The sequence below is a fragment of the Nannospalax galili genome, unplaced genomic scaffold (genome assembly GCF_000622305.1).
Source record: "Nannospalax galili isolate Female #2095 unplaced genomic scaffold, S.galili_v1.0 scaffold100, whole genome shotgun sequence".
Lineage (NCBI taxonomy): Eukaryota > Metazoa > Chordata > Mammalia > Rodentia > Spalacidae > Nannospalax > Nannospalax galili.
The window spans coordinates 4169142-4181912 of NW_008352891.1; the positions used below are offsets into that span (position 1 = coordinate 4169142).

The 12771-nt window shown below is 44.0% G+C and overlaps 1 protein-coding gene across 9 annotated transcripts in view; it reads right to left on the reverse strand.

Moving 5' to 3' along the window:
- The window catches only part of Greb1 (growth regulating estrogen receptor binding 1), a 160576-nt gene extending 157322 nt beyond the window's left edge, over nt 1-3254 (reverse strand). For 8 of the 9 annotated variants that reach the window (XM_029554590.1, XM_017802495.1, XM_017802491.1 and 5 more), the window contains exon 1: nt 3201-3254. The gene's annotated coding sequence lies outside the window, so the exon portion shown is untranslated. The other variant, XM_017802489.2, reaches the window with a different exon arrangement.
- Between the last annotated feature and the right edge of the window lie 9517 nt (nt 3255-12771).

The window sequence follows — 12771 nt, forward strand, 5'->3', positions numbered from 1 at the left end:
ATATATTGCACACCTCTGTGTCTTGTTAAGCAGAAGTGGAATTCAGTCAAAATTAAGACACAAATTTCTGTCCCCAAGAACCCATAATTTGGCAGGGTAAATAAAAATGCAAATTGTATCCCAGAGATTAGTAAGTGGCTAAGAGTCAATTAAAAGCCAACAAGATAACACAGCGATGAGAGGCTAAAGCCAAACTTCTTATTTGATTTCCTGTCCCTGAAATCAAACATCTTTTGCCACTTCCTAGAGCAGGAGAGTTTTAGCATCAGTCAGGGTGATTTATCATAGTAGAAAGAATGTCACAAGTACCACGTAGGAAAAAGCACAAGAATCTGCTATAACCAAAATAAATCTTTTTTGTAAAAAAAGATCTTCATTGTACATTTCTGAGAGAGCTTGAGTTTTCCACTTCCCACACAACACTTCAAATACATTCCTCCCACTCCCATTTGTCTACACAAGAAAATATAAAATCATTATTTTAAATGATAATATAAAAAATAACATTGGTGATACAATTATTACATAGAAGAACAAGATGCAAAGTGACAGAATCTTATAATGTTGACCAAATTTTAGAAACAACTAGGAATTCATTTTTACAACAAGAATAAAACCTGCCAAAGAGTTCACAGCAATGAAATATAGATGTGATCTCTGGCTTGTTTTTTTAAACTCCTCTGCAGGTTTCTAAGTTTTAGGTCACTAATACATATTACTTCTGCCAAAGCCTTCTCCTGCCATATTCTCAAGGCAATTAACTTTAGGGTACTACAATTTAACTGTTTCTAGAAAGTGAACCAAAAACTAAAATTACCAATTTAATCAGAGTGTGGCTGAAAGGATTAACTGTCTGGGGTCTTTATGAAGGGATTAGAAGTCCACAGGCCCTCAAGAACAGCGGCCCTAGCCCTAGCTCATTTTGCTCCCACAAAAGCCCCAACGGCTTCCCTTCCTAAGTCATAACACGAAGCTGGAAGGGAAAAGGTGAAGCTATCAACTCACGCTCCCTCCACACACTTATTGAATGCAGTAAGCTAGCTTTTGCTGTGTCCTGGTCCTCTCAGTGCTGATCACCACATGTGGGCATGGTACAGGGAGCAGGCAGCTCGCTCTATCTGTTTATGTCATAGTCTCCTTTCTTTCCATTTGCATTTGACCTCTGCTTAGAGATTGCTTCAGAACACTCTGGAGCCTCTAAATAATTCAAATGCTGAAGCCCCAAACTAGACACAGTAAAAAGGAAGCTTGTAAGGTCAAGTAAAATGGTAGAGCCAGACTGAGCACGTGAAAGGGTGTTAACCCTCAGTGAGCTGCTTACTGAATCAAAAAGCAATCAACATTGTATTAAGCATAGAAACCTTAGACTAGATTACAGCATCTGGATTTAACATAAAAATGCAGATACAAAACTACATAAAGTATAGCTTTGTATCACCTACCCAGTAAAAAACTGCAAATGCTGATTATGGCTCAAAAACATTTTAAGCCAGAAACCAACTATTAAGCCATCTACAATAACAAAAAAGTCACAGTTTGGGGACTGGAGAGATGACTCAGTGGTTTAGAGCCCTAGCTGCTCTTGCAGAGGACCCAGGGTAGATTCCCAGCACCCACAGGGAGACTAACAACCTTCCATAACTCCAGTTCCAGAAGAATCCAACGCCCTCTTTCGATGGCTTCTGACCCCCTAGGGCATTGCAGTAACATACATGTAGGCAATATACTCATAAACACAAAAATAAATTTTAAAAAATTTTTAAGGTACAGTGGAATGCCAGTCTCTGCCAAAGCTTACTTCTGACTCCGTGAAGAATCCTACCTAATCCCAGCAGGAGGAGCCAGGCGCCTCACCTCCCACAAATGCTATTGAAGACCAAAATGTCGGTTCACAAGCCTTGAATGAACCAGGTTTCAGCATGGGAGAAAAAAAAAAAAAAAAGACAGAGACATATCCCCTCACCTGTAAAGATGCTTCATGGTTTAAATCTAGTTCGTTTACTAGAAACAAACTTCAGGGCAAGTGTTCAGAAACAATGCTCTGCAGATCAATGGGTTGGTTATAAACAATCCCGCAAAGCTGGAGAAAGACTAAGAAACCCTAAAAAAAAACCAAGGTGAGATCCTAAGTGGCCCCTAAAACTCCTGGTAACATTGTTCTACCAAGTACTGAAAAACTAGCAGACCAGTTAGAGTGTTAAATGAAATGAAGCTCAGAATCCTCTTGTGGGATTAAGTGTTAAAATTAAAATATCCTTTAATTTCCTCCAGAAATGAAAATAACCTTGTTGGGAATAAAAGAGTTTATCCAAGTTAAATTTACACATTAATTGTTTTAAAGAGATAATAAAAAGCATTTCAAGTCATAGAACAGTTAACTCTATAATAAAAGTTGATTAAAGAAAAACTTCAGTATATGAAATAGGTAGTTTGTCATTGTTGCTAGTCCTTAGACCAGGGATCAAATGAGATTTGACAGCAAAATGATCCAGTGTCCTGCCTAAATGGAGGGTCTCCTGGCCTTGGTCCTTAACCCCCTATGCCTGGCACACACACACACACACACACACACACACACACACACACACACACCAAAGCACACCACACCTTGGACTTCAGGCCAGTAGCCTTCGTTTCAGAACTCCAACTGCGATCCAGTTACCAAGTCTCTCAACCAGTCATCGCCAATAGCCACTAGCCTTTCTATGACAGCCTTTCCAGGACTGTCCCAGGGTGGCTCTGGGAAGAAGTCCCAGCTCTCTCCTATCCCAAGAGTTGCAGAAGACGACGTGGCTGCCCCTTCGAGCTCCAGGCAGCCTTCCTGAACACAGAGAACCAACGTGTGCACACCCTCGACACAGTGTTATCATCAGCGTCACTGTCATTTATTTTTAAAGTTCCCACCTGTGGCGTCACCATGTGCCAATCTCTCTCTCTCTCTCTCTCTCTCTCTCTCTCTCTCTCTCTCTCGTTGTTGGCAGTGTGGATTCTTTCCACACACACACACACACACACACACACACACACACACACACACACACACACACACACGGCAGCAGCACCCAGGTCCCCCCACGCGTCCTCAAAGCTGTCCCTGGACCTTTCCACACCTCCTTCCTTCCCGGGACCTGGGACAGAGACTGCCCGCGGCTGACGGCGTCCTCCCGGGTCCCGCGGCTCTGCTCTGGCGGCTGCCTTACCTCGCGCCCTTTGTCCTGGGGCTGCCGGGAGCCGCAGCCCAGCGTCCGCGGCGGTTTGAGGTCAGTCCTGCCGGCAGGCTGCGCTCGCCGCTCCTCTAGGGCAGCTCAGGGCGCTCCGCAAAGCCCGGAGCTGCGGAGCCCGGGGTGCTGAGCCCGCGACCCTCTAGCCGGGAATCCGCTGGTCCGGGTCTTGCGAGCGGCCGCGCAGCAGGACCTGCGCAGGGGAAGGGGCTCAGTCCTGCCACGCCCGGAGCACCGCGGGGATCCCAGACCCGCAGTCAAGACCCCCGGCGCACCGTCGCGACCCGGGGCTCACTGCCCGGACCCGCGGCACACCGCACAGATCCCCCGCGCGCTACACTGATCCCCGGCGCGCGGCCGGGATCAGGGGCGACAGCCAAGGGACTTCGAGCCCCACGCCAGCACCCCAGTTTTAACCTGCCGCGCCCTTGTCCCCGCTAAGGACTTACCGCTCCCTGCAGTGCGGGGGTTCCCCGCGCCGGCTCGGGCGGCCACCTCTCTCCAGGTGCGGGCTGAAGAACCGACTGTCTCAACCCCGTCTCAACCCCGGAATTCCCGCTCGGTCCGCGCCCCCGCGGTGGCGCCTTCTCCCCTCCCCTCCCTTGAGTATTCCTCGCCTCTCCGTCCCTCCCCCAGCCACCAACAGAGCGACATCCCCCCAGCGGGCCACCCTGGGCGCGCTCTCCCGCGGCAGGGGACTTAGCTTGGGAGGGGTCTGGACGGAAGCCGGAGGAAGTCTCTGGGGACAGAGGTCATTCCGCCACTTGGGACACGGGCGCCCGGAGGGGACACAGGGGTCAGTGAGACCTCCCGATGGCTCCACCCAGAGGATTCCACCTGGCGGCCAGCGGGAGCCTTGCTGACCCCGAGGCGCTGACCCGGGCGGACTGAGGGACCGGACGCCTGGCGGCTCTCCTGCCTGCTGCCCACTGGCTCAAGCAGCTGCACCCGAGGACGCTCCGGTCCCCAACAGTCGAGGTTGGAGAGACCCCTGCGGAGAGGAACCTGCCTGAGACCTGCACAGGAAGATCCAGGAACCCTGGACACCTGCAGGTGAAACCCAAACATTTCCTGGTGTGGCTGTCCATGAGAGAAGGACCAGCGCAGGAAGGAAAGAGGGAAGGAAGAAATCATGAATAGCCTCTGAAGATCGCGCTGGCAGCAGTCACGAAGGTGGCAACCAGCACAAGGGAAGTGGGGAAAAACTCGAGGAAGCTGACGCAAAAGAGGCCTCCAGATTTCTCCTTCTCCCTCTTCTTGGAGTCCAGAGAGCGACCCTGTACCCTCCTGCCAGAACTCCGGCTGGTCCAGTGAGATGGCTCAGTGACTAAAGGAGCTTGCCACCAAGCATGACCTCCTGATTTCCATCCCCTAGAAGGGGTGGAAAGAGAAACAGACTCCCACCAGTTGTTGTCTGACCACCTCAGGCACATCATCACACACACACACACACACACATATATGTATATTTGTATATATTCACCTGTATATGAACCCCAGCCAAAGCCTTGAGCCAGGCTCACAGACAAAGGTCCTTAAAAAAATGAGGGAAAAGTTCTGGTGAGGAGTGAGAGATAGAAGAGATGAAGTTCAGTTTCCAGCAAATACAACAGATCTGCACAGGGTGCTGCCGGATGTCACCAGCACACTTCCACTTCCAGAATGGCACCATGTTTTCTAATTAGAAAGTATTTCAAGCACACTAAACTAGGGTCAGTAATATAATGAGCCATGTGCCCAAGAACCAGCAAAATCTAACTTGCTACAGATGTTTATGTAAGAAAATTATTTGGGGGCTGGACAGATGCTCAGCAGTTAACAGCACTAGCTAGTCTCACAAAGGACCAAAGTTCTCTTCCCAACATCCATATGGCAGCTAACAGCAGTCTATAACTCTAGTTCCAAGGGAAATGAGAGAGGATGCTCTTCTGGCCTCTCAGGATTTGCAGGCGCATGGAACACTTATAAGCAAAACATTCATACACATTAAAAAAAAAAAAAAAGTTTAAGAAAGTTTTGAGGGGCTGGGGATATGGCCCAGGGCTAAGAGCACAGCTCCTGCAGAGGACCTGGGTTCAGTTCCCAGAACCCACATGGTCACTAACGATCTGATATCAAAGAATCTGACAGCCTTCTTCTGACGGCCAAAGGCTTTGCACTACTTGGGTACACCTACCTACATGCAGGCAATATGCTCATACACATAAAATAAAAATAATAAATAAAATATTTTTTAAAGAAAGTTATTCCAAGAATCTGGGACTATGGCCCAATTGGTAGAGTGCCTAGCATGCAATGGGTTCCATTCCCAGAACTGCATAAACATACACCCTGGCTGGTGGCCCATGCCTGTGACACCAGCACTGGAGAAATGGAAGCAGGAGAATCAGAAGTTCAAGATCATCTTCGGAGCCCCTGGACAGGCTTCTGGGCTCCAGTTCTTTCCTCTCTGACCCTACCCCTCAGTACTCTTCCAAAATATCTCACCCATTTTATTATGTGTATGAGTGTTTTGTCTGCATGTATGTAACTATATCACATTTGTGCAATGCCTGCAGAGACCAGAAGAGGGCGTTAGATCTCCTGGAACTGGACCTATAGGTGGTTATTAAGCTGTTATCTGCTATGTGAGTGCTGGGAACCCATCCCAGGTCCTCTGCAAGAGTACCCAGTGCTCTTAACCACGGAGCCTCCCCACTCCCCAATGTTTTTATACTTTGATACCTACATACCTCTTCATAAAGTAAACAAAGCATTTTTGTCAGCTTTGCGGCGTTCTGTGTGTGATCATACTGTTCACTTTGTAAACTGGCCAGTTTGTTCTGTTTTGCTTATGAGAATGTTTGCAAGACTCATCTGATCTTACAGACAGCACCAGTTCCTTCGTTGTAACTGCTAAATAATATTCTGTGGCATGAGGATAGCACAATTTATGTTTCTGTTTCTCTGTGAATGGACATTTAAGTTGATCCAGTTTTTCAAGATTATAAACAAGACTGAAGTGAAGTTCTTGAACTGCGTTTGTATCCAATGAACCACCCTAACAAAAACGTGCAAACTGTGCTGCATTATTGTTAACCAACATGCTTACTTTATGGTTCGGGTTTAAAGCTACAGTTGTTCAATCAATTCTCACTGCAAGACATGCCCTTACATTTTTTTCATGAATTTTTAAATTTTTTAAAAAAATTTCTTCTTTCACAATTTCATACATTTACAATGTACTTTGATCATATTTCCTCACCCCAATATCCTCTCTTATCCTCTTCCTCTTCCCATTGAGTCCTTTCTTCCCCAGCTGGCCTGGAACTCACTACATAGACCAGGGTGGTCTTGAACTCACCGCCTGCCTCTGCCTCCAGGTGCTGGAACTAAAGGAGTGCGCCACCACGCCCAGCTAGCCCCTTCTTAACAAGACCTCATCTGCCTTCATGTCTTCAAGTGTGTGCCACACTGCATTTAATTAGGGGTGCCTGCATGAACATGGGTGAGGGAGATATTTACTTGTGCATGGTACCCTTACATTTTGACAGCTTATCTGTCAAAATATGGAACAAAAGTTGGCAAATTTTTTCTAAAAGGTAAGAAAGAAGTTTTTGGTTTTTTTTAAACTTTGCCAGCAAAATTGAGGCTAGGTAATTTTATAAGCTTATATTAAAATATAAGCTTTTAAAATTGGAAAACAACTGGGATGTCACTCAGTGGAAGAATGCTGGCCTAGCGTGTACAAAGACCCTGTGTTCCAGCCCCATCACTGCAAAATAAATATCTAAATAGCATCCCTTCTTAACTCGTGAGCTATAAAAACAAAAACCTAACAAGCAGCTGAGCTGAGAGGGTCAGGCCCACCCGCCACAGTTACTTTACCCACCCAGGCTATAGAAGAAAGGGATTCCAAAAATTACTTCCTCTCATTAAAAAGGCAATCACTTTCAATGAAGACAAAAATACAATCTGGTTCATTGTAAAATTTAATACAAGCATAATGTTGCACTTAGGGAAAATCACTCAGAAATCACTCCCTCACACAAATGTTCCCCTCGCCTTCACATTTCCTTTTTACATGTCTCTTCATGTGACCCAGCGATTCCCTGCATACACATCTGCTTCCATAAATGCAAAAGTGCTTCCTGAATACCTAAGCTAATGATTATAATAACTTTATGGGAAACATTGAATCCCAATTTTGAAAATCTGTAACGAATATTAGAAATACATAGACTCCTACCAATTAAGAATAAATTAGAAAATAGAAAAGAAATGATTCAATAGAAAAGACATGGGTTATTTTCCAGCTTAAGGAATTATTTCCCTGTTCCTAGTTCATTAATTTAAACACCAGCACACAGATACAAATGATTCGATTTGGTTTTCCTGGAACTGAACCTGATCCACTTATTTTATATCTTTATTGAACCTGAACCAAAACTTGAAAAAAAGTTAATTGTACAATAAATTCTTAAATGAGCCAAATCAACCTGGTTTAAAATGTTAACAAGAATGGGACTAAACCAAAATACTTTGGTGACCATCCTGAAACTTACAAAGGAGTCCTCAGTCTCAAAGCCCATTCAGTAATCTGAGGTCTTTTCCCAGAGGCCACAGGGTCAGTCAGGCAATTAGACATGGCTTCTAGGCACCTTTGTCTCTTTGCCTAGCATTATTCTTTAAAAAGTCACACACACACACACACACACGCACGCACACACACACACACACACACACTCCTCTCAGCCTCATTCATATCCATCCCCTCCCATACACTGACTTCTTACATGTCTATTCATATGCTATCCAATGATTCCTTATGCATGCATCTACATCTAGAAGCATACAGCACATGTGGCTCTTCCTCACATCTATCCATGTCTCTCAATATATATTTCTTTCCACTGATAATGTATTTTCTTTCTGAGCCAATATACAAACGCCATCACATATACCTTTTCACACAAACATTTCTCTACTCGAGAACTATTTTCTCCTTGCACCCACCACCATGTTGGTTGTAGCTGTTGTTACTGTTGTTGCTTTGTTTTGGGTTACTTTTGTTATTTTGAGACAAGGTCTCCCTGTAGATGGCCTGGAACTCACTATGTAGACCAGGCTGACCTTATTCTCACAGAGATCAGCCTGCTTCTGCCTCCCAAGTGCTGGGATTAAAAGTGAGGGCCACCATGCCCCACTACACCTAGCTCATCCTATGTTCATGACACTTGTCTCACAACTTTCACTTTCTACCACATACAGGTTTTCACACCACTCTCCCAAGATACAAACTCATCCTCTGACGTATTTATGTATTTTTGTATATTCCCTCTCTCTCTCTCTCTCTCTCTCTCTCTCTCTCTCTCTCTCGATATGGCTACATTCAAGTACTCTATTACAGTCTCCTTCCTGCCTGCCAGTATTCCAGCAGCTTCTTCTGGTAGCCACATCCATCACAGTTATTTGGAGCACACAGTGGGGACTCCTAAAATCTTCAACCAGGGGGCTGGTGAACTGGCTTACCACATACAATAAATAAATAAATATTTTACAAATAAATTAGTAAAAATAAAGCCTTCATTCAGTTTCTGTTGTGACAGTTAATTAGACAGTTGTATCTGTGTGCAGCATGGAATTGGTTGGGGCCTTTAGAAGCCTCCAATTATGTCACTCAAGCACTTTAGAATCATAGATGAGCCACCTGCCACTTGTTTCCATATAAAGAGGTGTTTAAATGGCTTGATGGTCCTTAAGGTTTATTTTCTAATGTCTCTAAACTGCCACCCCATTTATGTAGTTAACTGGCACTTCCTGTGGAAACAGTGTTTCTCTCCCCATTGGGAAATGTTTAAATCCAGTATCCTTAAAGGATCCCAAGACGTAAGCAAAATAAGTGAATTTTGCTGAGGCAGCCATAACAAAGGGCTGGGGGATGGATGGCTTGAATCATAGAGACTGCCTCACAGTCAGGACTAGAAGGAGCCCAAATCAAAGTGTGGGTAGGGTTGGGTGCTTCTCGTAGCTGTGAGGAAAGGTTGCTCAAGTCCTTCTAATTGGCATGTCTCTTTACATCACCTCCCCACTAAGTGTGTGCATGTCCATATTTCTTCTTATAGGGATACAAGACATGGGTTAGGGCCCATCCTAATGACCTTATTTTAATTTATCTTTGCAAATACACCTCTCCAAATAAGATCATGTTGTAAGGTACTAATAAGACTGAAGGTAGAGGAAATAATCACTTGATCCAGAGCAGCAGGACTTAACTTGTTTCTGCATATGGTAGTTTAAGCCAGAAATATTAATACTAAACTCCACCTGAATCAATAGCAAATCCAGGGCTGGGGATGTAGCTCAGTTGATAGAGTGCTTGTTTAGCACGTACTCAGGCCTGAGTTCAATCCCCAGCAACACATAAACCAAACAAAATGGTGCACATCTATAATCTCAGCACTGGGGAGGTAGAAACAGGAAGATCTGAATTTCAAGGCCATCCTTGGCTACACAGCAAGTTCAAGGCCAGCCCAAGATACATGAGACCCTGTTTCCAAAAACTGAAAACAAATAGTAAATCAGAGGTCTGAAAAGGCAGTTCCTCACTTGAAACATTAAATCCGAATCCAACTGCATCCCCTACACTCCAACTCACAACCGTCTTACCAAGGATACTGTGTACCACGCCCTTGAAATGCAGACCTTGTACAATGGACTCTTAAATCAAAACTGTTCCACCTAATGGGAAGTTAAGGAACTTGACACTGTGAATTGATTATTTCTTTGCAAATGAGGCAGAAGACATTGAGACTTCCTGGGTTACGAAGTATTTGATGGATGACCCAGGTGAAGGAGTCAGAGGCATAGCCAGTTATAGGTCATAGAGGTACTGTGTGTGGGAGGTGAACATTGACATAGTTAGTCATTAGTCACCAAACAAACTTAAATGGTGGAATTCAAGTGGAATAGAAAGAAATAATTCAATTCTGATGAAACTTTCTTTCAAAATCTGGTTGCAGATTTTGAAAGATTGTCTGGGGACAATCACACTTCAGGACCGGACCTTCATAAGAGAAAATAAAAGTCACCCAGGGGCTGAGGCAGGGGGATTGCAAGTTCCGAGACTATGACAACTTGAGTTCAAGGCTAATATGGACTACAAAGTAAGATTATATCTCAAGGAGGAAGAGGAGGAGAGTAAGAGGAAGTAGATGAAGAGGAGAATAGGAGGAAGGAGAGGAGGAGGAGGAATAGGAAGAAGAGAAGGAGGAATAGGAGGAAGAAGAGGAGGAGGAGAAATAGGAAGAAGAAGAGGAATAGGAGGAATATAAAGGTTTAAAGAAGAAGAGGCTCAGTTCCTATAATGTGCACAGAAACAACTCATTCTGCGAGTCATGAAACAATATTTAAGGACTTTCCTAATTCTAACAGCAGCTACAATTTTAAATAATAGGAATGTATGGTGGCTGGAGAGATGGCTCAGTGGTTAAGAGCCTTTGCTGCCCTTGCAGAAGACCCAGGTTCAGTTCCCAGCACCATATGGTGACTCACGACCATCCATAACTCCAGTTCTGTATGTACATGGTGCACATACATACACTCATATGCAAATGCTCATATACATAGAATTTTTTTTAATTAAAGGACTGAATTAAATGCAAAGGGTGTAAACAATCTCAGTGTTGTGACCATCCTATCACTCAGCATCATTAATTTGCTCTGTCTCCAAAGAACATTATATACATTATAACATGCCTGACTTGTTGAAATCTCATAGTTCATGTGTGTACCAAAATTTTAGCTGAAATGGTTGGAAAACCTTTGACAGCATCAAACAAGAAACAGTACTGCTCTGATCGTTGATAGTCTTCCAATATACAGCTCCTTTCTATTCAAAGAAATATAAATTATTTTCTTGGAGAAAAATACTCACACAAAGTAAACAATGCTGGTTTGGGTCTGGGGATGGAGCTTGGGTGGTAGACTGCTTGCCAGCATGCATAAATCCCTGGGTTCGATCCCTAGCACAGCAAAAACCAATCGCATTGGCACAAAGCTGTAATCCTAGCTCTTGGGAGGTACACTGAGAAGGATCAGGAGTTCAAGGTCATCTTTGGCTACAAAGGGAGTTAAGGGAAGCCTGGGATACATGAGACCCTGTCCCAAAAGGATGAAACAATGCTTTTCCTTAAATGTCAAATGAAAATATGTTGCTTTATCATAGTTTTTATACCTTTAGCTCTTTGTATGGAAAAAAGGATATTGGTACAATTTTCATAAAAGTCAACTTGATAGTAACTGTTAGTCATCAATGCACATTCCTCTGACCCATTAATTCACTCATAGCCATTTATCTCTTAGGTATATTCATACTTATGAAAAATATCATCTGCCAAAGTTGTTCTGTATACAGTGTCGTTTGTTCTAGCAATAGTAGAAATCATTTATGTGTTATTCTTAGAGGAAAGCACAGGTCTAGACATAGAACTGAGTAAGAGATCTTTACACTGTCAAGGAGCACTATGCAAGGTATTTTGTTAAATTAGAAAAATACAGGCTAAAGGGACAGTTCAGTCCATTAAGTTCTTGCCTTGAAAACATATGAACCTGAGTTCAGATCCCTAGCACCCACATAAAAAAGTCCAGTGTGGTGGCACACAACTGTAATCCCAGTGCTGGGGAGATGGAGACGGGTGGACCCTTGGGGCTCATTGATCAGCCAGCTTAGCCTTCTAGGCAAGTTCTAGACCTTGTCTCAAAAAACAAAAAGGTGGATGGCACCCTGACCTTGTCCTCTAATCTCCACATGCCCATACACACATGCCCCTATATACAGATGAACATAAACACATGTGTACACATACAGGCAAATGTAAGACAGCTAAATGTGGGGGCACATGCCTATAATCCCAGCACTCGGGAGGCAGCAGGAGGTAGAAGCAGAAAAAGTGTGTATTATAGTCCAGCCTGGGCTACATAGTAAGTTCAAGTTCAGCCTGGGATACACAGCAAGACTTGGTCACAAAAAGAAAGGAAGGAGGGAAGGAAAGAAGGAAGGAAGGAAGGAAGGAAGGAAGGCCAGTCTCAGAGGTAGGGAGGAAGGAAGGGAGGGAGGGAGAGAGGAAAAGAGAAAAGAAGGGAAGGGGAAGGGGAAAGAAGGAAAGAAAGAGAGAAAGAGAGAAGTGTCATTTATAGTGGTAAAATGAAAACACTATCAGTATAATTAAAATTTTAATTTACTATATGTATGTTCCACATTCTTCATAGCATTTTAATCTGTTTTTGTGATCTTTTTTGAAAGAAAGAAAGAAAGAAAGAAGAGAAAACGAGCAACAGACACACTGCGATTGCTAGTGTACAAAAGAAGGGCAGGTAACAGAGAAGATGTGCATAACCCATCTCTGGAAGAATGCCGAAGAAACCAGCATATATGACAGCCTCCAAAGAGGGTTCAGATGGATGATGATGATGGTGGTGGTGGTAGTGATCGTGTGTGTATTGCATGATATGGGGTGGGGAGGCCAAATGACAACTTTGTGGAGTTGGTTCTCTCCTTCCAACTTTATTT